At 38.1% G+C, this 25,021-nt stretch overlaps 1 long non-coding RNA gene across 1 annotated transcript in view; it reads left to right on the forward strand.

Annotated features, from left to right (window-relative positions):
* Positions 1–2,130: 2,130 nt before the first annotated feature.
* The window catches only part of Gm13974 (predicted gene 13974), a 190,043-nt gene continuing 167,152 nt past the window's right edge, over positions 2,131–25,021 (forward strand). Inside the window, exons 1-2 of the long non-coding RNA NR_166464.1 lie at positions 2,131–2,399; positions 3,246–3,344. This is a non-coding gene — a long non-coding RNA (predicted gene 13974). The remainder of the gene's footprint in view (positions 2,400–3,245; positions 3,345–25,021) is intronic.

Genomic DNA, 25,021 nt, shown 5'->3' on the forward strand with positions numbered 1-25,021 from the left:
AGAAGCATTTCATAGCAGCCAGATACCTTTTCCTTTCCATATGAAAAGCACATCAGAATCCCATCTAGCAGGTTACTATTATGAATCATTTATTTTCCCCACTAAATGTATATGGTTTGGGTAATACGGCATCATCGTGAAGTCAAATGGAAATATGCTTATGGACCCAGCACTGTGCAAACAGATTTTTAATATGTAAAGGGTTCGTGTGGTTTTAAATAAGGCAATGCCACCCAGCATCATCACATGCTTCATGAGAAAAAGATGCTAAATTTCCTTGACCTACTTTCATCTTCGTGTTTAGGAAACAGTGCCTAAGAAGTAAACAAAGTATTTGTGCCTCACGTAGGAGATGATTATTGTTTGAATTTATGATTCATGCCTCGAGCAAAATTTTGTTTGTGGCCTCATTTGCAACCATAATTTACAACGTTACCAGGGACATGCAATGTATTTGGAAGGCAATATATCAGACTTGCTTTGTACTGGAGCAGTCTTCTGGCTCTGGGTATAGTATTTTCTGTGTTTCTCTTAGCTATAAAATTTCTAGGCATAACATTTATTGTAGTGAATATGGAAATTTTTTAAAAAAATCACATCCCCCTTAGGAATCTCTTATTGTATTTATATTCTTATTATGACTAAATTCAGCGAGTGTTTAAAGGGCTTGTTCATTCTGCAAATATCTGGCTGCAAATGTGGAGAGATTTAATCTTTGCAGATTTTCTTGAAAATAAAGATCTCATCCTGTTTTTTTTTTTCCTTTTCGTAACTCATCTAAGAAGCTAATAAACTATCCGTGAGTCAAATGCAATGTGTGTATATACTCTTAACACCCAGATTTCTTCCTATTGTAAATAATAAATAGGCTGCAATACTGTAACGTGTAAAATGTTCTTTTTGAGCTCTGAGTTCATGGAGAACATCTCAGAGTATTGGGAGTTCTGCTCTGCATCCTGATTCAGTTGTTTCAAGAAATACATATGAAAATTCAGGAGGTGTGTCATGCATACATAGATAAACAAATAAATCACTTCCGAATTGCAAAGATGCTCAATTTAATGTAATGTTCTTTGCTGCACTGCCTGATTTCTTTATATCTTTCTATTCTGTATGCCTTATTACAAGGCTCCTTTAAAAGAAGGGTGTGTTTCTTCCCACTGATCATTTAAAAGTTAATTTTGAATTCCACATCTGTGAAAACTTCCAGGCTACTTGACTTGCAAGTGCTTGTTGGAGAGATTCAAAGACCAATCAGAATCCGATGATACAATTGGTGATTGATAAGAATTATAATTTGGGTATCTGAATATACATGTTTTACGTATAGGAAAAAGAAATAAGGACTGTCAGCCCTGTCCTCTGAAATCATTAGTGAGAAAGCTGAAGACAGTTTTAAACTTTAGAGAAATGCTTCACAATGAACTTACAGCCTAGCATGCTGATATGCTGTTGAATGTGCTTAATCCATAAGAATTACATCAACTTAGAATTCGGCTCCTCCAGAAGACTATTTTTTTCCCTTTATCAGATTCTTTGCAATTTTTCCTGGCAGAAAGGTTAGGAAGGTTCGGTAGTTGGAAGAACAAAGCAATCGCTTTTATTGACAGGTACAGTAGGGAAGGCAGAGAAGGCTAACGCCATTAGTCACGATGCCTGGACTTCAAACAGAATTAAAACTCTGTTTAGTAAAATGCAGGCTCGAGAACCATTCCGCCACTATTACATCCTTTTTTTCCCCCTTCCCTCAGTAATTATTCATTCAGCTATTATAACTAACCACAGTAATTTTCTAAGAACAAAGCAAACAGGGCAACAATAGTTTCCAAAACGACGAAGTTTAAATGCCCAAGGTCAGAGTGTAACATTTTGATTTCCATAGTATTTCAAATGCTACAGGCCTTATGTAATAATTTTAATGCGAAAAATATGTAGGCCACGCTTCGCTGCTCTTTGCATATACTGCAAAGAGAGGGGGGACCCTTAAAAATTGCTTAGCTTTAATTGAGCAAAAGGATTCACGTGTGATCTGAACTTGTGGCTCGTAATTCCTCTAGACAGCTTTGGTTGCCATGTGATGATCCTAATTAAATTATGGAACAGCACTGCACTACCTAAGCGAAAGGGCCCATTCTTTGCTATCACCTGGTAACTTAACTGTTTGCAGGGTTCTGAGTTTGGGACTTGGCTGTGTTCTATTGTGAGCTTGTGTGCTTTTCATTGTTAGGGGTAGGAAAACAGTTGCTGGTGGAATCGGCCTTGAAAGTTTTAGCCTGTAGGTGGCAGCATTGTCAGGGTTTGGAAGCGTGAGCTCTGCGGACTTAGCTGCCTGCCTCTCTTCTCCAAGCAGGGCTCCCATCTCTTCAGGCTGGGCTAACATCATTACACACTCCTGTCAGGTAAAAGTAAAATGGGGAGAAATGTCAAAGCCAAAAAAATTAGACTTCATTCACTTTGGTCTGTGTTTCATTATATTTCTGATAATAGGGTACATTTGTAATTCTGAGCCGGGATTCCGCTGAAGGAGGTGCTGAGCAGTCAGGCGTTAACCCTTGGCAAACCCTTCTTCAACAGTCTGACTAACTTAGGAAAGGAAACTAGTCTTTGTGGGGAACGATTACGTTAATCACACCCAGTATGAACACTTGGGACCTTTATGGGGTTTTGAGATTTTGTAGCAAAAGCAGGTCTTGAGGTCGCCACAGCTTTCCGGTATCCTGATGAAGTTTGTCCTTCCCACTTTTTGTCCCTGTTTCTTTGTGCACAGTTACTTGTTAAGAGGAGATGGGGTGGGGGGGGGAACATTGAAAAAATGATGTATTTGGTTTAAACATGATACTTTACTACTTGACTTGTATATCTTTGTGTAATAATGATAGTTTAAGATTATGTTAATAGAATATGTAACGAATGCATATTTGTGTTACATATTCTATTAACATAATCTTAAACTTAAAAAAAGATTTTTTCTTTTTGTCTAGAGGAACATATGCTTCAAGACCCCCATGGATGCCTAAAACTATGGCTTGTACTGAGCTGCGTTGGCCCTGCAGCATTTCCTATGCATCCATACCTATTACATATATACCTATGAAAAGCTTAACTTACGAGTTAGCCATAGAACAAGACTAATGTCAGGAATCAATAAAATAGAGCAGTTGTAATAATGTAGGATAATAAAAGTTACATAAACTTTATGAATTATTCACTTCTAGAAATTTTCATCTATTATTTTCTGACTGCAGTTGACCACAGGTAACTGAAATGTGGGACACTGAAGACAGGAAGGAGGGTCTGCTGTATGCAGACATTGTGATGTTTCTCATAAGGCCCTCAGAGATCTTGTGAGTATCTTTTCTGACACTTCTCTTGGAAAGTTCTGCTTGGGAAACTTCTCCTGGTGACAAAGGAAACCATGCAGTGTGATTGTTTTAGGTCCTTGTACCAGGTTTTCCGTTCACTGAATCCTGGGGGGGGGGGGCGGGGGGGGGAGAATAATTGTTTCCGAGATGAAGATTGAGAAAATTGTTTAAGTATCATTGAAAGTATAAAACAAAATTGTTTTCTCAATAAATTTAATTAGCTATATACACTGCAGTTGTGAGAGCAAACGCTGAAGTTGGGACCAGCTCTTTAGATAGAACAGGACCTTTGTGGTCTCTGGAGGTAACACGCATAAAGCAAAAGAAATGATTTTCCGTCAACACTAAGTAGACAGGTGCTTACATCGAACAGCATTCTAATACGTCTCTGAATATTTATGTCTTCTTTTTCAAATGCATTGCCCATGAATGTCACAGCTGTCAAACGTCTGAACACAAGAAGATAAAAAATGAAATTAATAAAAGATAGATCAACATTTAGTTTGTTGGGGATATCCTCTCTACCAGCATTTTTCTTTTCCTTAAAAAAAAAAAGAACCAATATCTGGATGTTTTAAACTCAGCTGTGCTTTAAGGTTTTGGTACATCTGCATTTTCTAAAGGGCCAAGGGGGATACGAGTTGACTGGTTGTATTTGGGGCAAGCACCAGTTCCTGCCTCGGTATTTAAGCAGCAAAATAATCAATAGCATTAATGACCTAGGAAACCAGAGTCTGCTAACTTTCCAGCCATCTCTGCAGTCCCAGTGCGTGGTGTGTTTGGGTGCCACAAACAAGACTCTGACAAGTTGTCACTGCCCCTGACCTGATGCCCAAGTTTGTGAGGTGAGAGGCTCTTAAATCTTTCTTTTCTGTAACCCACAGTTTCAGGTCTTGCAGTTCCTGCCAAGACAAGCCATCATGTGACCTCAGAGTTATGAAGGAACTTGGCTTTTAGAGTAGAGATGACTAAATAGGATAGTGAAGAGGAAAGCAACGGAAAGGGACCTCTTATTTATGATAACCCATCCTCTCTATTTCTTGTGGTAGCCAAAAGGGCCATGTGTATAAGGGGCTTTGGGATGTGTATAAGGGGCCATGTGTATAGTCTCATATTTGAAAACCATATGAATCTCATTAGGTTTTTTTGTGCTACTGTTCACTGTGATGGTACACACAAATTATTTGCTGGGTACAACTGCTATAGCAGGAATTGGGGTAATGGTACCACACTGAGTTTTTAATTACTGTGTTTGTCACCTCTATATACTCTCAGTAATATATATTTATCTATCTATCTATCTATCTATCTATCTATCTATATATATATATATATATATATATATATATATCTCCTTTAATTCTGCCCTCTGTGAAGCAAGAAAATGGTTTTTAATTTTCATATGTGTTATTCCTTGAGTACATTTTTAGTAGTTTGGGGGAAATATGCACAAGCATTTCTACTTCGCGACACAGTACAGTGGCAATCTCAAATAAGAGATTTTATGTAATTACTGTGTGATTTTGGAAAATTCGCGATCACTTTAATTAAGATAGTAGCTTCCTGATTCATAAGATTGGTGGTGACAAAGTCAAATGTAAATTTTGAACATTATGTGCTGAGATGCAACACTTCTTGAAAGTGCATAAACCCACTAAAGCATTATTGATTTTTACATTACCAGGTTATGATATTACAAAATAGTCGATTGGAAATCTATAGATGAAGAGACATTAACAGAACAGGAATGGTTCACGATAGACTCCATGAACCAGTACTACCAGCATGTGTTAGTTGAGTTTGGATGTTATCATAGAAGAATAGTGTGATTGGCTATAAAGGCTCTACCAGGACTCTTCCACTTCTATGTAAACATCCAAGTGATGCTACATTTTCTGTTCATATAAACATAAACAATATATTAGAAGAAGCTGAATGTAGAGTAAGTAACTACCTTTATTATAAAGCTGGTCAAAATTATTCAAGAAATGCCACTCTTCTCACCATTTGAGGGGATTCTAACTAATTAAAATGTGTTATAGTTTTATTTGTGTAATTTAAATGAATCCATGGGTACTTATTTTAATCAACTCCTCAGTTTTAATTGCTCACATTGTGAATGGTGGAAGACACAACATACACATGACCAGATTTTGGTATCACTAGTGGGTTGATTTTGGTGTTTTAATGTAGTTCTAAGACTAACATATCTGAGAATATTCTTATGGAAAGAAGGATATTGGCAAATTTTTGGTTTGCTGTCTCTCCTTGAGACTTGGCTTAGCATAAATGAAAGCTGGGTTAGTATGGTTTACAGATTCTGGGCTATAGAACATGGTAAAGAAGCTGGAGCAGATGGAAGGTATATGTGAAGAAAGAACAAACACTCTATGTTCTCATTTACAGAAAACACATCAATGGTGTAATGAATATTAGTGAATGAGTTATTGAATGGATATCATTGTGGAATAAGAAAAGATTTATACTCATCCACTGATTTCAATAGTATCCATGGTTCTTTGCTTGCATAGAGTAAGTTTCTAAATTGTGTAAGACCTGAAAGTGATGAACACAAGTTTTTATAAAAAAGAGACTAAAGAAGGAAGGGGGAGTTTATTTGTTAAGAAAGCCATCATAGTGAGTATTGACATGGGCAAAGTTTGGACTGAAGGAGAAAGAGATATTTGCAGATGACTGGGGCTAGTCTAAGGTGCAAGGGTTGTGCATATAGCCAACAACATGAATGCAGATAATGACATAGAGACTTAGAGAGAAGAAGAAGACGCTGAATAGTGAACCTCTATGGTTATCTGAAGAGTTTTGATGACCTAGTTGGAAATCAGCATAGCGCCAGACCATAGCCAACATGGAGTAGCCTTGTGGACACAGTGAATAGAATCAGAGAGACATAATTAAGTCAGGGTATGTGTTCACAGTGGCAGAGAAAAACTGTGACCGCTTGTAACATGACCATATGTGGAAAGCGCAATGTGTTTCTGAGCTCGAGTTTTTCTTTTGTGGACAGACTTCACACCTGATGTGGTCTCTGATGATCAGTGAAATTCATAAGCAAGTCTATGAAGAACTGGAGTAATACTAATGTGGTGCTTTGAATGTGCTTGGCCCAGGGAGTGGGACTATTAGGAGGTATGGCCTTGTTGGGGGAAGTGTGTCACTGTGGTGATGGGCTTTGGGACTTCCATTGTCATTGCAATTGATATAAATCTCTTTACCTTAGCCTCAGGCAGACTCTTCAGACAGGGGTAAAATCAACCACATTCTTCACCAAAATACCACAAAACAGTCTCTAATCCACATACTGAAATTCTTCTCCACTGAAGCCTTTCTTATGAGGATAGCCCATTAAGCCCTACTTAAAGCACTTCACTGCTTTCCAAAGTCCCAAAATCCACATTCCTCCAAACAAAATCATGGTTAGGCCTATGGAAGCAACACTCCATTCCCTGTTACCAATTTTTGTCTTAGTTAGGGTTCTCTTCTTGTAAAGAGACACCATGAGCAAGGTAACTGTTATAAAGAACAACATTTAATTGCAGCCCATTTACAGGTTCAGAAGTTTAGTCTACTATCATCATGTCAGGAAGCATGGTAGCATCTAAGCCTGCATGGTGCTACAGGAGCCATGTAGAGAGTTGTACATCTTCAGCCAAAGGAAGTCATAGAGCAGACTGTCTCCCATGTGGCCAGGAGGATATTCTCAAAGCCCATCTTCAGAGTGGCACACTTCCTCCAACAAGGCCACACCTACTCCAACAAGGCCACACCTCCAAATAGTCATTCTCTGGGCCAAGCATATTCAAAGCATCATAACGAGGGAGCTGCACGGTTAGTTTTTCTTATAGTTATATGTCTCTTACAGCATGATTTTTTAAACTGGCTCAGTTGTGAGCCATGGTAAAAGGAAAGCTAATGTGCAGTGCTCTCTCTCTTTTGACAGTCAAGTTGTCCCAAGTCAGTCATTCACTGATGATATTTGTTGTAGACTTGGCTTTGAAGTATTTTGGATTCCAGCATCTGGGCAAAGGGAACCCTGAGAGTAGAAAGGACTAACAATATCTTACAAATTCAAACATAAAATCCTTTAGTAAATGTGTCTAAAGCTCTCCTTGTGGCTCAGGAACAGTTTGCTCAGTCTCTTTGACAAATATGACAGCGTGTACGTGAAATTCAAACTAAAGTCCATTGTAAATAGTGATGGCTTTGGAGTGAAGAAGGAAGGAGTGAGAAAGCATATGCAAGTTGCAGAGAGGAGCTCTGTTTTGTCCTCATTAGAGACAACATCCGGGTTTCTTTTAAAATAATACTGCAATGAAGAAAAAAAGAGTGGATTGACTTAAAGAAATGAAAAACCTCTTTCACAGGTTTAGATATACTTTAGCTTTGGAGAAGGCAATCATGATGTGAACCTCTGCCTATAAAAGTAACGAAAATCATCAGTTTATTTGAAACTTTATTTCATGCACTGTAAATGGATGGAAGTCATAAGTTTCATTCAGTTGCTTCATGTGTGCTGCATGCCTGCTTTTGTGTGTGTGTGTGTGTGTGTGTGTGTGTGTGTGCGCGTGTGCATGCTTTGAATTTAGAGCCTCTTCCATACTAGGAATATGCTCTATCACTCAGCACCAGTCTTAACTTATCACACACACAGGAAGAATTCCAGGTGCTGCTGGACATGACCTGTTAAGGAGAAAGAAAGTTTAACCTGGCTACTGGCTTATGTGACCTCCTCTGGTGAGGCAAAGGTGCCATTACTGGGTTGGGCACAGGACAGTGAGAAAATGAGCCTACTCCTGAAGATATGATATTAGGACAAGATTTCAGGATTTAGACATGCCTTGACCCCACTGTTTCTCCAGCCCTGCTTTCCTGGGTCCCATGGCTGGCTGGTCCCTCAACCAAAGTACCAAGTCACAGATCCTGTCCTGAGAAGCTAACGGAGACTACGTACACTATGAAGACTGAGTTAAAATTCCTCATGCTGAGCTTCATAAGAGACATGGCTTGCGCTTGGATAAGTACGGGGGGCAGTGTTTTCCCTCACATAACAAGAAGACTTTGTGTGTGATACTTCACGAACATTCTGAGGATCATAAGATCACTTAGCCCAGTCTGAAAGACACTCTCTGGGAAATTTCATGACAGTTATGCAGATGGTGTGTTGGGAGCCGCCCTCACATTTGCCATTATAAGATGGCGCTGACAGCTGTGTTCTAAGTGGTAAACATAATCTGCACACGTGCAGGGGCAGTTTTCCCGCCATGTGTTCTGCCTTTCTCGTGATGACAACTGGGCCGATGGGCTGCAGCCAATCAGGGAGTAATACGTCCTAGGCGGAGGATAATTCTCCTTAAAAGGGACGGGGTTTTGCCATTCTTTCTCTTGCTTTCTTGTTCTTGTTCTTTTTCTCTTTCTTGCTCTTGTTCTTCTTCTTGCTCTTGCTCTCTTGCTCTCTTGCACTCTTGCACTCTTGCTCTCTCTCTTGCTCTCTGGCTCCTGAAGATGTAAGCAATAAAGCTTTGCCGCAGAAGATTCCGGTTTGTTGCGTTCTTCCTGGCCGGTCGCGAGAACGCGTGTAAGAGTGGTGATCCTAACATTATACAAATTTCATAAGTCACACACAACTTCTTGATGGTTAGACTTTACCCAGGTGTCTAATTTGTTAGTTCTAAACATTGCATCTTAGACCTTCTAAAGATGCTTCATATGTTTTCTTATGGTTACAAAGAGTTTTACAAACCCGATAAGCTAACAGAGTTTGTTTTGAGAGCCCTCAGGAGGTTATTTCCATTTTCTATACCCATCATGCATTTCTAAAGGTAGCAGTGATTGCAGAAATGACAGGGGCAACAATCTAGATAGCAAATAGTGCCCTTTCTCTCATCTCTTGACTCTTCTCAATTAGAAAAGTTAATGGTGTCCCAATGGCTGACAGTTAATTACATAAGACAAAGAATAAGACATAAGCATATCACTTTCCCTTACCAAATTAAACATCATGCATATGATGTGCTAAGAAATAGCATTGATTACTTAAAATATAACAAAGTAAAACAAGTATCCATGTAGAGTTAGTCTATTGGTATTTCAATGTTCTATGAGCACTATTTGGAAAATTATAGTCATGGTAAATCTCTTAAACTTTTAAGACTACATTTTAAGTAGACTTTTAAAAAAATACAACTTTAGTGGCATAAGTTTGGAAAAGAAGAAGCACTAATGAAAACACAAGACCGATTTGCAGTGCACCAAAGCACCTTCAGTAAAACTGAAGGACAACTTACTGATGGCTAACCTTCACTTAGTACCTTTTATGTGGTGACCTTTATGGTGCCAGATGAACTCAGGTTTTGTAACAGCCTTTCAGATAAATATTAACTTTCTGCCTCATTGTGGCATGAGGGTACTGTAGAATAATGTATAGTGTGTCTTATCCATGGATAAAATGGTAGTAATAAGGGACTTGGGATTCGATCCTACACTACAATGCCTTTGAAGTCCAATAACTTAACCTCTTTATTAACCCAATTTTTATTAGAAGATACAGGTGACTAAAAAAGGCTAGCACAGAGCTCACCACTCTGCTTTGTAAAAACCCAGACAGAATGACTACTTGGTAAGGTATGTTCTAGACACCTCAAATGTAAGTCAGCAGGTCAGTACAGTTCATTGCCAACATTGTGATGTTCTAACATCCTCTCTGATGAAGACAAGGGATGAGGGCAGATAAACAATGGAGTGGGTGCAATGGCTAAGATGATGAAGTTGACTGCTAAGGATGAAGACACCACCCTTAACTGAAAAATACCTTCTATTATTTTTATTTGAAAATTCTCTCATATAATATATTCTGATCATGTTCCTTCCTAACTGCTTCAAGATCCTCTCCACCTTCCCACCCAAGTCCATTCTCTCTCTACATTTAAAGAAAAAACAGGAAAACAAACAAAAACCAAAGCAAGCAAGCAAACAAACAAAAATACAAAAGAAAAACAAATACAAGAATGTCTCTCTTCTCTCTCTCTCTCTCTCTTTCTGTCTGTCTCTCTGTCTCTGTCTCTCTCTGTCTCTCTCTGTCTCTCTCTCTCTCTCTATCTCTCTCTCACACACACACACAGACAGACATGCACACACACACCACAAAATTGGAAAAAATATTAAAAATATAAGTAAGAAAAAAAAACCAACATAGCAAGATGAAACAAAAAGTTTACAAGAAAATTATTGAGTTAATTTTCTGTCAGCCATCTACTGCCAGTCTCTATGCTTCCCCTTATGTGTGGTTAATATACCAGTAAGACTCTACTGTAAAAAGCTAAGTTTACCTTTGTAAGTGGGTATCAGTTGCAGGTAGCATCTTGATTACAGGTAGGTGTCCTATATGCACTTCCCCCACTCAGCACTGGGAGCTTGTCTGACTTCCACCTGTGCAGCCCTGTGCATGCAACCATGGTCTCTATACATTCATACGGACATCAGCCCTGTTTCCTTGGAGCCCTCCATCCCCTCTGTCTCTTAACAATCTTTCTGTCTCCTCTCCACAAAGCTCCCTGAGCCTTGAGGAGAGAAGTTTGATGAAGACATTTCACTTAGAATTGAATATTCTTAAATCTCTCACTCTTAACTCAGATTTTAAATTGAATTTCTTGTCAATCAATCCAAGGAAATCCGTGAAAAGTAATACAAAATTAAAAGTTAAGTATGTTTGTCTAAGTGATATTTACTCAGTAGCCTTCCTATCCCACAATTTGTAAAGCTAAGGATTCATTCTACTCATATTTATATATATATTTCAGTGTTAAGTATATATTTATGACTGAATGGTATAATTTGAATATTTATAAGAATATATTGTTGTTAAAAATGCCATTTTATCAAAGACAACTGGAATTGAACTTTAAATAATCTTTATTATCTGTGATGTAATCTTTCACCTTCTGACATGGGTGATTCAGAATATAGCCCAGGGTGTCTGCGAGTCTTAAGCTCTACCCTTAGCAATTTGCATTAATGTGAATCCACAACTTTTTATGTTAGGTACTCTTCAAAGCACTCTGCAGATGAGTAAAATGAAGCTCAGTGAGAAGAACTCACTTTTCTATTGCTGTGTATGTTAAACCTGAACCATTTTCTTTCAAGTATGTGACTAAGAATTAAATATATTACTGTCGCATACTTCAGAGGCCTTTAATAAAATCATAATTTCAAGTAGTATTTACTGTCATTTAAAAAAAGGGTTACTTGTGAATAATCAGTGATGATCTGGTAAAATTATATTGGCAGGAAACAATATGTGAAGAGCTTTATTCCTATACTGGTCCAGCTACTAGAATGTGTATAATCATATTGTGTTGTTATCTTTTCTAGATTCTACACATAGAAGGGAAAAGGCAGATTTCCTATTGTATTAATTGCTACAGCTCAAATGTACATTGTTAATAAAAATATCCCTTTGAAGCTATATTAGTATTTTAGAGTCTTAAAAATAATGTTTTATTAATTAAAATTCTGCCCATGAACATTCCTCTCCAAACCTAGACATATAGGAGCTGTTTTAGTACAGCCATTCTTAAGCACAGACAGACACACTATTTGTCTTACTGCTTTGAGACTGTCAGCAGGTGATGTGACATGCTGTGTTAAAGGGCTAATGTTTTTCTTGTGGGTGGAGACCCAGCTAGCTCTGATTGGAGTTGTGGGTGGGGAGTAGCTTGCTTGGCCTTCTGTGAACATTGATGACTTAACATTGACAAATGATCACATTATCATTAATCGGGGTATTTGATATGAAGGCCTGCATATTCATCATGCAGACACAGGCTTTAAACTTGAAGCATTCCAAAATAATCATATATATCAGGTTTAGAGGAGGGCAGAAGTGACATGGATATATGGATAGTAAATTTAAATTACCCTTCTAACTTGAAAACCCTTTCATTGATTTGGAAAGAAGACCACAAACTCATCTACTTATTCATGAGCTGAAGTAAAATAATGAGAATGGGAGAAAACAAATGCCCTTCTCCACCTCCCAGGCCTGCCTAGGTGGATCCTGTCATTAATAGTCCATATTCTCCATGTCTGTCTCTGTGTCTCTATGTCACTGTGTCTTTCTGCCTTTGTCTCTTTATCTCTGTCTCTCTCTGTCTCTGTCTACCTCCCTTTCTTCTCTCCTTCCTCCCATGTTAGAATTGAACCCAATAATTAATATTCTAGGATTCTAGGCAAGCATTCTACTACAGAATTATATTTCTAGGCCAGCCACAGAATTTATACTTCTTAAATTGAAAATTATCTCTAGCCCAGTATAGTGGTTTGCAAAAAATGGCCCCATTTGTTTGAATACTTGGTTCATAGACAATGATACTATTAGGAAGTATGTACTTGTTAGAGTAGATGTGGTCTTATTGGATGCCTTGTTGGAAGTCTTGTTATCACTGTGTGGGTAAGCTTTAAGGTCTCTTATGCTCAAGCTACACCCAGTGTGGCACACAGTCTCTCCTTGCTTTCTGTGGATCACCATGTCTGCCTGCCATGTTTTCTCACCATGACAGTAATGGACAAAACCTCTGAAACTGTAAGCCAGCCTCAATTATATGGTCATAGTGTCTCATCACACAACAAAACCTTAACTAAGACACATTGTGGTGCTTATGACTTACTATACTCACAAACAGATAGAGCTGATAAACCCTACAAATGCAGATAGAGGCTCCACTAAATGACCAAAACAGACAATTAGGTGACAGCTAGCTTCTTAAGGTCCTAAAGTATCGATGCCTTTGGTGTACGCAGAGCATGTATAGATAGTATCGATGCCTTTGGTGTACGCAGAGCATGTATAGATAGTATCGATGCCTTTGGTGTACGCAGAGCATGTATAGATAGTATCGATGCCTTTGGTGTACGCAGAGCATGTATAGATAGTATCGATGCCTTTGGTGTACGCAGAGCATGTATAGATAGTATCGATGCCTTTGGTGTACGCAGAGCATGTATAGATAGTGCGTAATGAAGACTTGATTGCTTATTTTCCTGTTCTGGAATTCCCACAAACACTCTCAGAATGAAGTGTTGGAAAAGTCCTCATTTCAAAATAAGAATCTTTAGAGTTCATGGAGCTTTGAACAAGTTAATGCGTAAACATCAGTGACAGCAGGTAGTAATAGGTCTATTTTACTTGACTTTTATTGATGTCAATGATTCTTTGAACAGGCCTTCAGAGTAAGTTTGCATCCCTAAGATCTGGTGCTCAACCAGCTAAGGTCTTCAGTGATGGGGGTACTTGCAATTCTCTAGAACTATTTACCTTGCTGAAATTCCAAAGGGCTTAAGTACTGAGTCTTTGAGATGAGGTGATTTTATTTGGAAAGAATAATGTAATTTCCTGCTACTGAGAATAAAATGAAATATGTAAATAAATGTTTGGTGTTTGAATGGCTACTAACCATCATTACATAGGCACATTCTTAACTTTTGTAACTTACTGGGATATCTTGGAGAAGGGATGCTTGCTCTTAGACTAAGCAACCCTTTTCACTGAAGGGGCTCATGAGGTGGCCATATAAATACTGAGAAGCTGGAGGTTATTATAGCTAATATTGATTATCCGCTTGATAGGTCTTCCAATCACCATGAATCTGAATCTCTGCGCATGTCTATGAGAGATCTGCTAAATTATGTTAATGAAGGTGCAAAGACCCACTTTGAGAGAGGGCAGCATTATTTTATGGTGTATAAAAATGTAGGATGTGATGTATTTTATTCAAACGCTGACACCATTGCATACACTAGCAAGATTTTGCTGAAAGGACCCAGATATAGCTGTTTCTTGTGAGACAATGCCGGGGCCTAGCAAACACAGAAGTGGATGCTCACAGTCAGCTATTGGATGGATCACAGGGCCCCTAATGGAGGAGCTAGAGAAAGTACCCAAGGAGCTAAAGAGATCTGCAACCCTATAGGTGGAACAACATTATGAACTAACCAGTACCCCAGAGCTCTTGACTGTAGCTGCATATGTATCAAAAGATGGCCTAGTCGGCCATCACTGGAAAGAGAGGCCCATTGGACTTGCAAACTTTATATGCCCCAGTACAGGGGAATGCCAGGGCCAAAAAGTGGGAGTGGGTGGGTAGGGGAGTGTGTGTGTGGGGGGGAGTGTATTGGGGACTTTTTGGATAGCATTGGAAATGTAAATGAGGAAAATACCTAATAAAAAATTAATTCTAAAAAAAAAATGTAGGATGTGAGCTGGGTGGTGGTGGCGCACGTTTTTAATCCCAGCACTTGGGAGGCAGAGACAGGCAGATTTCTGAGTTCGAGGCCAGCCTGGTCTACAAAGTGAGTTCCAGGACAGCCAGGGCTACACAGGGCTACACCCTGTCTTGAAAAAACAAAAAGAAAAAAAAATTGTAGGATGTATAGAAAAGGGAAATCAAGCTGACCAAAAAGATTCATGCCCATCAACTTTGTGACTGCAGTTACAATAATGCCAACTACCTCAAGCTCCTGCCACAAAGATTTCTCAGCTGTGAAGGACGATACCCTAGAACTTTGAACCAAAAAAGGAGAATATTTTAAGTTTCTTTTGTAAGACATTTCAATGAAGCAGTGAAACGAATAATACAGAGATCAAGATTATATTCAAAGGGAAGGAAGAATACTGGCTGGCCATCCTGTACTGCCACTGTGGAAACAGAGTAGTTTGTACATACACATGTGCATGTGTGACAGGTGAAATTGTGTGGATGCTATGACCAGAAGTCAATGGCAGGTATCCTCTTGTTTGCTTTTTATGTTTTGGGATAGAGTCTCTCAATAAATCTGGAGAGCAACAATTAGGCAAGACTGCCTAACCATCAATCTTTAAGGATCTGGCAGTTTCTGTTTCCCCAGTGTTGGTAGCACATGTGTGCTGGTCTGCCTAACTTTTCACATGATTCCTGGGGTTCTCTAGTCTTACATGGTGAGCACTTTATGAACTGAGCAATATCCTCAGCCTCAGGAATTAATAAAGAGTATTCTGAATTATAATTATGGAGTATGATGCAATAATACATCAGCAAACAAAACATTGAAATGTCTATTTTCATGGATGTAGCATTATGAGTTGAAATGTATAGAGGGCTTTGTGTATCACCCCTCAATAACACCATTCTAGTGCAAGCAAACACAGCAAGGAGGCAAAACAGGTAAGATCCTTCTCTATTCAAGGCACTCGGAGTCTACCGTATAAGATGCTTCTGATGTACAACATTGCCATGGATAAAAATGAAGCAGAAAGAGCAGGAAGGCTGGTACATCTGCTTGTCATATCTAGTCCTTCAATACCATTGTAAACAGTGTGACATGATCTATATTTCCTGGGTAGGAATTTTGTGGTGGTGGCATCCTCCATGTGCCTAGAAAGTTCAAATTCCTAGTAGGGCATCTGGGCCTTTGATGATAGCCTCTCTTCCACATCTCAAACACCATAGGGAACATGCTCTGCAGTTAGGCCAGTATTCTTTCAGACTCAGTACAATCAACCTATGATGAATCCTTGCTCTGTGTAAGTTATGCATTTGTAAAAGCATGGATCCTGGGTCTAAGGTAGTGGGGTTTTCATTACCATATTTGTCAATCAATTTCAACCACTTTTCAATCAGGTAATAAAGCCAGATGCCAAAAATCTGCCCAGAGCAGGAATGGATTTCTCTGTCAAGTGCATCTTAATGTTTGTTTTCAGTCAACAAACCACACAGAGCAAATGATTCAATGCTTACAGTGTTTTTGCTTTGGAATGGAAAAATGAAAGAAAGACTATTTGGGATATACACATACGTTTGGAATGGGTACAAGCTACTAAGCTGACAGAGAGCTTTGCAGCCAGAAGAAGCTTGTTGGAGTAGGTAAATGATTAGACAATTGAGGTTGGACTTCTTCTTGCTATGAGAACTATGTGTTAGAGTCTAAGTAGTACCCTGATGACTTATCAATGGAAATTAAGTTTTGAATGCTATTTTTCCTAACAAAAGTTACATAATAAAATAAATGTTAGTGACATAAACTTTGTGAGTTGGGGTGGTGGTCTAATTCCACTCCACTGACCTTTACTTCTCATGCCAACTTATCAATTTCTTACCTAATTGGCTCCATGATCCACATTGGCTCAGTGTTCTACATATCTATGAAGATAGAGGCAAACTCCTAAAATATTTTCTTCTCATCTGCTTGCACCATGTTAAGTGATATACTTTGGGACATTCTAAAAACTGCAGGTGAAGTTTCCTTTCATGAGTCTTCTGGTGTGCTTCTCTGTGGGGATAGCTCCTGCAGCAACTGTTCTGGTGAGTCTTGTTAGATGGTACAGCTGGAGCTACCCTTGTGGGCCGCCATCAGTGTTACTACCATCTTAGAAATTTTTTTTTTAATCCAGAAATCCTATCTTTTCGTTTTGATCTAGGCCACATAAATTATGTAGCTAGTTCTTCCTTCAGTTAAGAGTATCTAATCTTCAAGTCCAAGATCCTATAACACAAATAGTTAATACTGAACCCAATTCCTACACAGTACTATTCCAAGGAGTAGTCAAGACCCAGCTATTCCCTCCATCTCCTCACGAGAGGTTTCCTAGCAGACTTTTCGGTGAGACTAGCTTTGGCAGCATTTGGATCTGAAATGTGAGTTGCTCTCATCTACTATTACCTTCCATTACCTGAGGATGCTCATCCCTACTTGGCATTAGGATTGATAAATACGGTTAGCAGCACTCCCTGAGAGCCTGCTTTGAGAAAGAAGCTCTGAGGATTGCCATGGTCATGGAGCATTTTTGGACAGGAGGGCAAAGTTAATTATGAGACCACAGAAGGAAACATAAAATGACTCAGGGTTCATTTCTCATGAATGATCAGAGATTGATGAGGAAGCCTGGGCAGCATCCACAATGGGACATGCTGGATCATATCTGGGACTATGAACTCTAGGTGAGTCTTTGAAAGCTTGACTTTACATATCAGGGTAATCCTATCAAGGGTGCAAAACATGCACATTCCAGAATAGCCATCCCAGTCTCACCCATGCTTCCCCTGCTTCCTCTTTTCATCACCCACATTCTTACTGTTTGTCATGAAGGCACCACATACATTTCCCATTTGAATGAAAAAAATTACCAAGACATCAGTATTTTATTATTGGATATTTAAAAGCCACATTCCTTCAGATAGTTTCTAATACTTCATCAGTAGAGACACACCATGAAGTGTGAATTACTTCTTACAATTTCACTTCTTTGCCATTTTGCCAACATATTATTGGAATTTTTATCGGGCATAGACAAAAACCTCCATGATCAATTTCCATACTTGGGAACTATGATCTCACATGTTCTAGTGCCTTTTCCTTTGGGTGCTTCATGCAAGGGAAGGGTCTCAGTTCTTTATTTTCCACTTAAATTGCAATTAGTTCAAAGTTTATTGTGGAAGAATTGGATTTCAAGTATTTAATGTCCTTTTTTAATTTCTAAATGTTTAGTTTTCATAGCCAATTGTTTTTAATATTTATTTTGTGATTTATTTTGATAAGTCGATTTAATAAGTAAGAATAAATTTTCTTTTTGAATTCTAGCCATAATTTTTAAAGTAATTTCCATAGCATACTATTATTGTCATTTCATCTGTAGGGAATTAATTTCTCAACTACAAGTTTTGGTGGCTACAGCCTCCCTCCTATTTTACAGCCTTTGTTTTCAAATACTTTTGTTTCCCTCTGCCCATCCCTTTTCCCCTCTGTATACTTCTTCTGTAGTTTCCTTCCTAGGTCCTTCAAGATTTACAACATCAACTTGATATTGATATCATTCCATAGGCCCATTATATGATTCTTAGACTTTTGTCATGAACCAAGTTGGTTAAATTAAGTGAGGTCTGGGTTACAAGATTCTGATGGCTCTATTACTCCATGTTAAATGTGGGCTTCAGTTACAGTTTGGAGCAACATATTCAAAATCTTCTTGATTTGTAGTTTGGAAATACCTGAAGAAAAGTGGACCTAAGATGTCTTTCAAGTTTTAATTCTTTTGGGTCCCTGTTTGTAGGCTTAGATTTTTCAAAACCTACTTTAATTATGGTTCTTTAACACTTTAACATCCCTACCATCACACCACCACCAGACATAGGGGAGAAAAGGTTAATAGAAAAAAATGGGACTGTGAATCTGTTTAAAAATAGTTCTGTGGAGCTATGGTGCTATCCCAATCTTTATTGTTAGCAGTTCAGTCCACTGGTAAAACACCTTGATTTGCACGAGTCTGCTGAAGTGGCAAGAAGTAGCCAGAATACCACTAGAAGTTCTTTGGTAAGTTACTCTCTAAGAAGACACAATAAACAAAGATCAGCAAATAAAGCTAGGCAAACTAATGGAAGAGTGTCATCAGTGAAGACAAGTGTCTGTAGAGCCCAAAGACACCTTGGAGCCCAAGGTGAACCAATGCAAGAGCATCGCCGACTGTCTGTTGGGTTATACTTATAGTCATTCCAAACATCTCATGTCCCCTTAAGCATCCACTCAGGCAAAACGTTACCTGCCCTTTCACCAGGCAACTTCCAGAAAAACACCACCAGTCTGTTCTTAGCAAAACATGTCTGCTTTCAACAGCAAAACATACTCTCCCGTGTCTTCTTCAGCAACACATCATCTTGTAAGACAGTATCCAGAAACACATCACATGACACAACTGAGTGTACAATGGAACAATAAATGCCTAATTCATCTGTCACCCAGCGTGTGATTTTGTTCCTATACTCTTTGTAGAATGCCTTAAAGCATGAGTTTTAAAGATAGACATGGCAAGGTCTGTCTGTCTATGAATATTGCATCTCAGGTTAGGTATATGTGTGTGTGTGTGTATACATATATACATACATATATATAGATATAGATATAGATATAGATATAGATATAGATATAGATATAGATATAGATATAGATATAGATATAGATATAGATATAGATATAGATATAGATATAGATATAGATAGATATATCATACATTATATAATTTGTAACATAATATAACATTTAATTAATTAAAACAATTAATTATAATATATCATAATAGCATAATATATTATATTATTTATAATAAATATTAACATTTATTATATAAACTAGAACAATTGAATATATCTTCTATTTTACAGGATATATTCCGAACTGAGTCCATTACTAGGTTGGCCCTCTGGGTACAGAAAACAAGTTCAGTCTACTTCTCAGCGCTCTCTTAGGCCAGTGACGAGGGCATAACTGACGACTCTCCTTTCTTGTACCTCTGCAGAACTGACTTAAATTAGTTCTCATTTTGAGGTTTTAGGAACTGCTGAGGGTAAGGTTGTTCAAGAAATACCTACACACTAGAAGCAGACCATGGTGAAGTGGTCTGTGATGTCACTATATTTTGAACCATAAATGTTAGGAACAAGTGTGCATGTCAAAAAATCATATAGTCTGTTCACCGGCTCTAAACTTAACAAGAAGTTCAAAAAATACTTATAAAATCATTGGATCTAAAACTTTAGGATTCTTTTCTTATTTTTTTAATATTATACCTAATAAAGATTAGTAAGTGATGTCCACAGTAGCCTTATTAGTGACAAGTAGTTACTCAAAGACACCGCCTGGAGGACAAACAGTTGTTTCCAAGATAAGTTATTTTATCTGGCAAGCATTAGGTAAAGACAGAAGGAGACCAAGAGGCTTGTAGAAGAATGGCTGAAGCAGGAGGAATTACTGTGGAAAACAAAGAACAGAGAGAGCGACTGAGGATAGAAAAGAGAATGAGACAGGAGGCTAAGCATGCACAATCAGAATGGGGCAAACAAATTGCCCTTCCCTTGCTATGAATGAAGTATTTGATAGAGCTATAACTTGTGGCTCACACTCTCACATTTTCAGGGGACAAAATCCCACCAAATTGTCTACCTGCTTTCCATAGAGGCAGGTGGATCGTTCCCCAAGAAGCTCTTATTCACCTTGATTCCTGAAGTCTCAAACCAATTCATTCTCCTAGGAAATGAAATTATGGAATGGAAGACGAAGACAATAACCTGGAAAAAGAGGAAGGAGAGAAAGGGCAAATTTTTCTTTTGTTTGCAAATGTAGTGTATTAATTGCCTTCCTGGGAGACTTTCTGGACAGACCCTCTAGTAAACAAATTAGATATAAAGCGAAGGAGAGGGCACCAAGGTCACCGTGGTGAGGGCACATCAAGTGACAGGCGCTGGGCCCCCCGATGCATGGCTTGCAGAGCAGATGTTCACAAGGATGCAGTGATTATTGAACTGGTAATAAAAAGCATCAGCTTACACGCAGCCACGATGGATGCTGGTAATTATAAGGCATCCCCTGGGAGGAAAATGACACAAGTCAGCCACAACTCCACAATCACCGGGGCATAATTAAAGCTCCAGTAACAGTTGTTAATAGGGTGCAAATAAAACAGGGGGGAAATTTGAACACCCCCTCCAACACACATGCATCCTTTTTTCTTTTTTTCTTTTTAAGAGACGGCAAAGGGCAATGTAATTATAGGGACAGCAGATTTTATAATTTTTTTGCATCATAAAACAAAGGGTTGCACTATTTAGGTAGAACTAGATATTTAAAGTGTAAAACTAAGAGACACCTAGAATTATTTATATTTATATATGTTTATATATATATATATACACACACACATACTAAAGGGAAAGTGTGTTTGCTCTTTGAATATGTAGTATGTGGGGGAGAACAGATTTTTAAACAGAATGTTTATATTCTAATTTTCAAAATGGTAGAAATACAAATATGTAAAGAAAACGGAATGCATGTAAATATTTGGCCATTTCATCCTTTCCGGAAGATCTGTAGTGGTATAATGTGCCAAGCTATATGATACTGTTGGTTTAAATGGTTTAGATATTGTTAAATAAAGTCAGCAAATGACTTACAGTGTTGAAAGTCTCACTTTTTCACAGAATGCTGCCAGCCACTCCCTAACCTAAAACATCAAACAAACCACAGCTTGTTTTCCGAGGGCTAAAGCAGGGAGCTATTTGCCAGCAGAGTGTCTAAGAAAAATACATCTCCACCCATTGCGACCCAGTTGCTTGGGCGATTGGGTAACTAACTATGCATCTGCATGTGCATTACCAATTAGGCCCACATAAAGATCCCTTTTAAGAGGCACTTGGGTAGTGGGATAAGAAGAAAAGGAATGTGTTAAGTCCCTATGTAGCCACTTTTCCATTTGTGGAATTTGGAAAGATTGGATTTAAAGGGCTGACAAATGTAGAAAACACACGATCTATCCCTGGACTAAGCTTGATATTAGAAGTTCATGAATACCCACACGTGTCATGTTTCAATAAAGTGTAGAACTGAGAACAAAGGGAATGGCGAATCAGTAGAATTTCTACTTTGGGGTTTCAACATGATTGCAATTAGCTACCACAAAGCTTTCTCCTATTTTCTTTGGGTATTTGGAGAGCTGGCCAATTAAACTATAACTGAGTACTGATGTATTTGGTATGTGCTCAGAATGAAACACATTTGGAATAGAATGCATGAAGAATGAGTTTTATTTCAAGTAGGAGCATAGATTCTAAGTTCTGGGAAGGACCCAAGACGTTACAGCCCACGTCACCTTGCAGCCTACTGCGTGGTATATGTCATACTCTCATAACCACAGTGAAAAGTGCTAATACACAGTGTCTGCTCTTGCAGAAGACACAGAAAAATGAGGTAATGATAAAGGACGAGGTGTCTTCTGTTCATTAGTCCTGCTAAGTGAAAAGAATAAAAACGTCATGATATGTCTCTCCATTTCCAAGAAGGCTTCAGAGGCAGAGATACAGTATTTCAGAACTAAAATAATAAGATATGTATTTTTTTTTACTTTGGAAGTATTACTGGGGCTTTCTTTAATTGGGGTTCATTCCCTAAAAGTGAATAGAGCAAATGAGGATGAGTGAGAGAAAAAAAGCATTCTACCCACCTAGGAGGTCGTCAGAAGTATTGCTCTGCAGCTGCAAAGGGATTCTACACGGGACTCAGGGTTGATGAGTAAATACGTGCAGAATGTTCTTTATTGTGTCTCCCTTAACAGTACAATCACATTAACCTATTAAATGCTCTGATAAAACCCTACAAGGAGATTATAAATCAAACTGTTAAATATCTAGCTTGATAACCAACTTAAATAGACAGAACCCTAGCTCACTTCCAATGTGAAAAACTTTTCTAACTTACCAAAAATAACTAATTTTTAAAAATTCCCATAACTGAAATCATAGCACTCTGGAGACACAGGTAGAGGGATCACTGCAAGTTTGAGGTCATCTCAGTCAACATCGTGAGTTCTATGCTAGCCAGAGATACATGTCTTGATCCTGTCTCAAGGAAAAGTTCCAATTTTTCCTTATTTTTTCTTCAACTATCAAATAATGGTAATTTTGTATAACTCCTTGGGTTGTTATGTAAAATAAATTTATATAAAATGCTTTATATAAATCATTTCATATGGTTACTGATGATATAATAAGCTGAAAATATCTCAGATGCTTTTCATATTCGTTATTTAATTACTTAATTTGTAAGTCTACTCGTGTAACCCTGTTCTGATATTTTCCACTCTTTGACAGTGGAGCTGTACAAAACATACAGATTCTTTGGGGTTGTGATCACTTGGATTAGTGTGGGATTCACAAAGTCTAGGAGAAATGCTTAGAACTTTGTTTTCATATTGCTCAAGTCTTATGAGGGCCTATGGTTTGGAATGGAGCACATTTTGAGTGTCATGGGGATGGGTAAAAGAAGGCTAGTAGAAGAAGACATCTAAGAAGCAGTAGGCTCTCTTCTCTTTATTTTTAAAGTATTTGGCAAGAATAGGGAAATGGTCATTCTATTGGAGTAAAGATGTATTTGGTTCATCTGGAAAGTTGAAATGGAATTTTTTTTGTTCTTCTCTTTTCCAATATTTTTCTTTTTTCCATTCCCAAATCAAAGTAAATTACAGGTGATCATGGTCTAGAAGATGGCTTAGTGGTTAATAACCTTGTTGCACAATCATGGAAACTTGGTTTCAAAGCCCCAGCATTCCCAAATCTCCTCAACTCACAGGTGTGGTCATGAGTGGTAACCCATGTTGGGAGGCAGGTCAGGTACATGCTGGGGTTTGATGACTAGGCAGCCTAGTAAAAATAGCTAGCTTCAGGTTCAGCAAGAGACCCTATCCCAGGAGAATAAGGCAGTGAAAGATGAGGACCCTTGGTGTTCTCCTTTGTCATCTTCATGCAGACACATGGGCATTTGCATATACATATCCCCCTCTGTCTTTCTCTGTCTCTCTCTGTCTCTGTCTCTGTCTCTCTCTGTCTCTGTCTCTGTCTCTGTCTCTCTCTGTCTCTGTCTCTCTCTCTCTCTCTCTCTCTCTCTCTCTCTCTCTCTGGCAGTTATCTAACATTACCTGTTCTAAAACTGTCTAAAAGGATAATAAAATCTGCACAAATCCTAATTTACATGAAAAGAATTTCTTTAGAAAATGCTACAAAAATATAAATTTTTTGTTATATCATACACAAATTTTGGCACTTGTATTTCTTTTTCTTAAACATTAAATTTTTTTATTAACAGTATAAAATATTTAATGTTGATAGAAAATTTCAACTCTTACATATCATCTGGTATGTAAAAACACATTTTAAACTTAAGGTAGCCCTAGGACAAATCACAGTGATTTTCAGGTTTTGTTTTGTGTTTGAAACAAGGACACCTGTAGCTCTGCTGGGTCACTAACTAGTTATGTGGATCAGATTGGCCTGCAAACCATTATCCTCCTGCCTCACTTCCCATGTGCTGCTTTTACAGATGTGCATCACCATGCTGTCTAATTAAGTAAAGGGTGTTCATAGATTCTAACATACTCATCTTCTTCTAAATAATGGCCAGTTCTCCAACATAAGGCATGCTACTTTACCATCTCAGGAAAAAAGCTAGAGGAGTTGGGGTGGAGATCATACATTTTCAAGTTTTTAAGTGTTTAAGAGATAGTCTTAAGCTTTTATTTTTCCTTGTCTGCAGTTCAGCTTCTCAGTGTGATTTAAATTCTTGACAAGAACTTTAGGAATATTTGTTTGAGATTGCTGGTAGAGCATCTTTACAGAAGAATTCTTTTTACTTCTTCCTCTAGGGGCTTTGCACTCTATTTTTAACAATGAGTCATTTGCCTTGAGATGCTGTTGGCTGTCCAAACTCATGATTTGGAAGATATCTCTCCCTGTTTTGAACAAACCAAAACAACAACAACAACAACAACAAATCCTACAGGTAACAAATTCTACTTCTATTGGTGAGTTCTCAAAGACAATGATCTTTTTTAATGACATTCATTCATTCATTCATTCATTCATCCTGAGCAAGAATATCCAGGATTTTTTATATTCTTAGTGAACATAGAATGCATTATAATAATTAAATCAGCCCCAGTTTTTTGAAATCCCCAGTCAACTGTCATGCTAAGAAAACCCAGTATGTGTCAGTTGTAGTATCCCCAGTACCTGTAATACTAGGGAAACAGAGAGAGGAGGAGAGCTTCATAGATAAGGAAGTTGAGTTTTTGAGAATAA

The sequence above is a fragment of the Mus musculus genome, chromosome 2 (assembly GCF_000001635.26).
Source record: "Mus musculus strain C57BL/6J chromosome 2, GRCm38.p6 C57BL/6J".
Taxonomy (NCBI): Eukaryota; Metazoa; Chordata; class Mammalia; order Rodentia; family Muridae; genus Mus; species Mus musculus.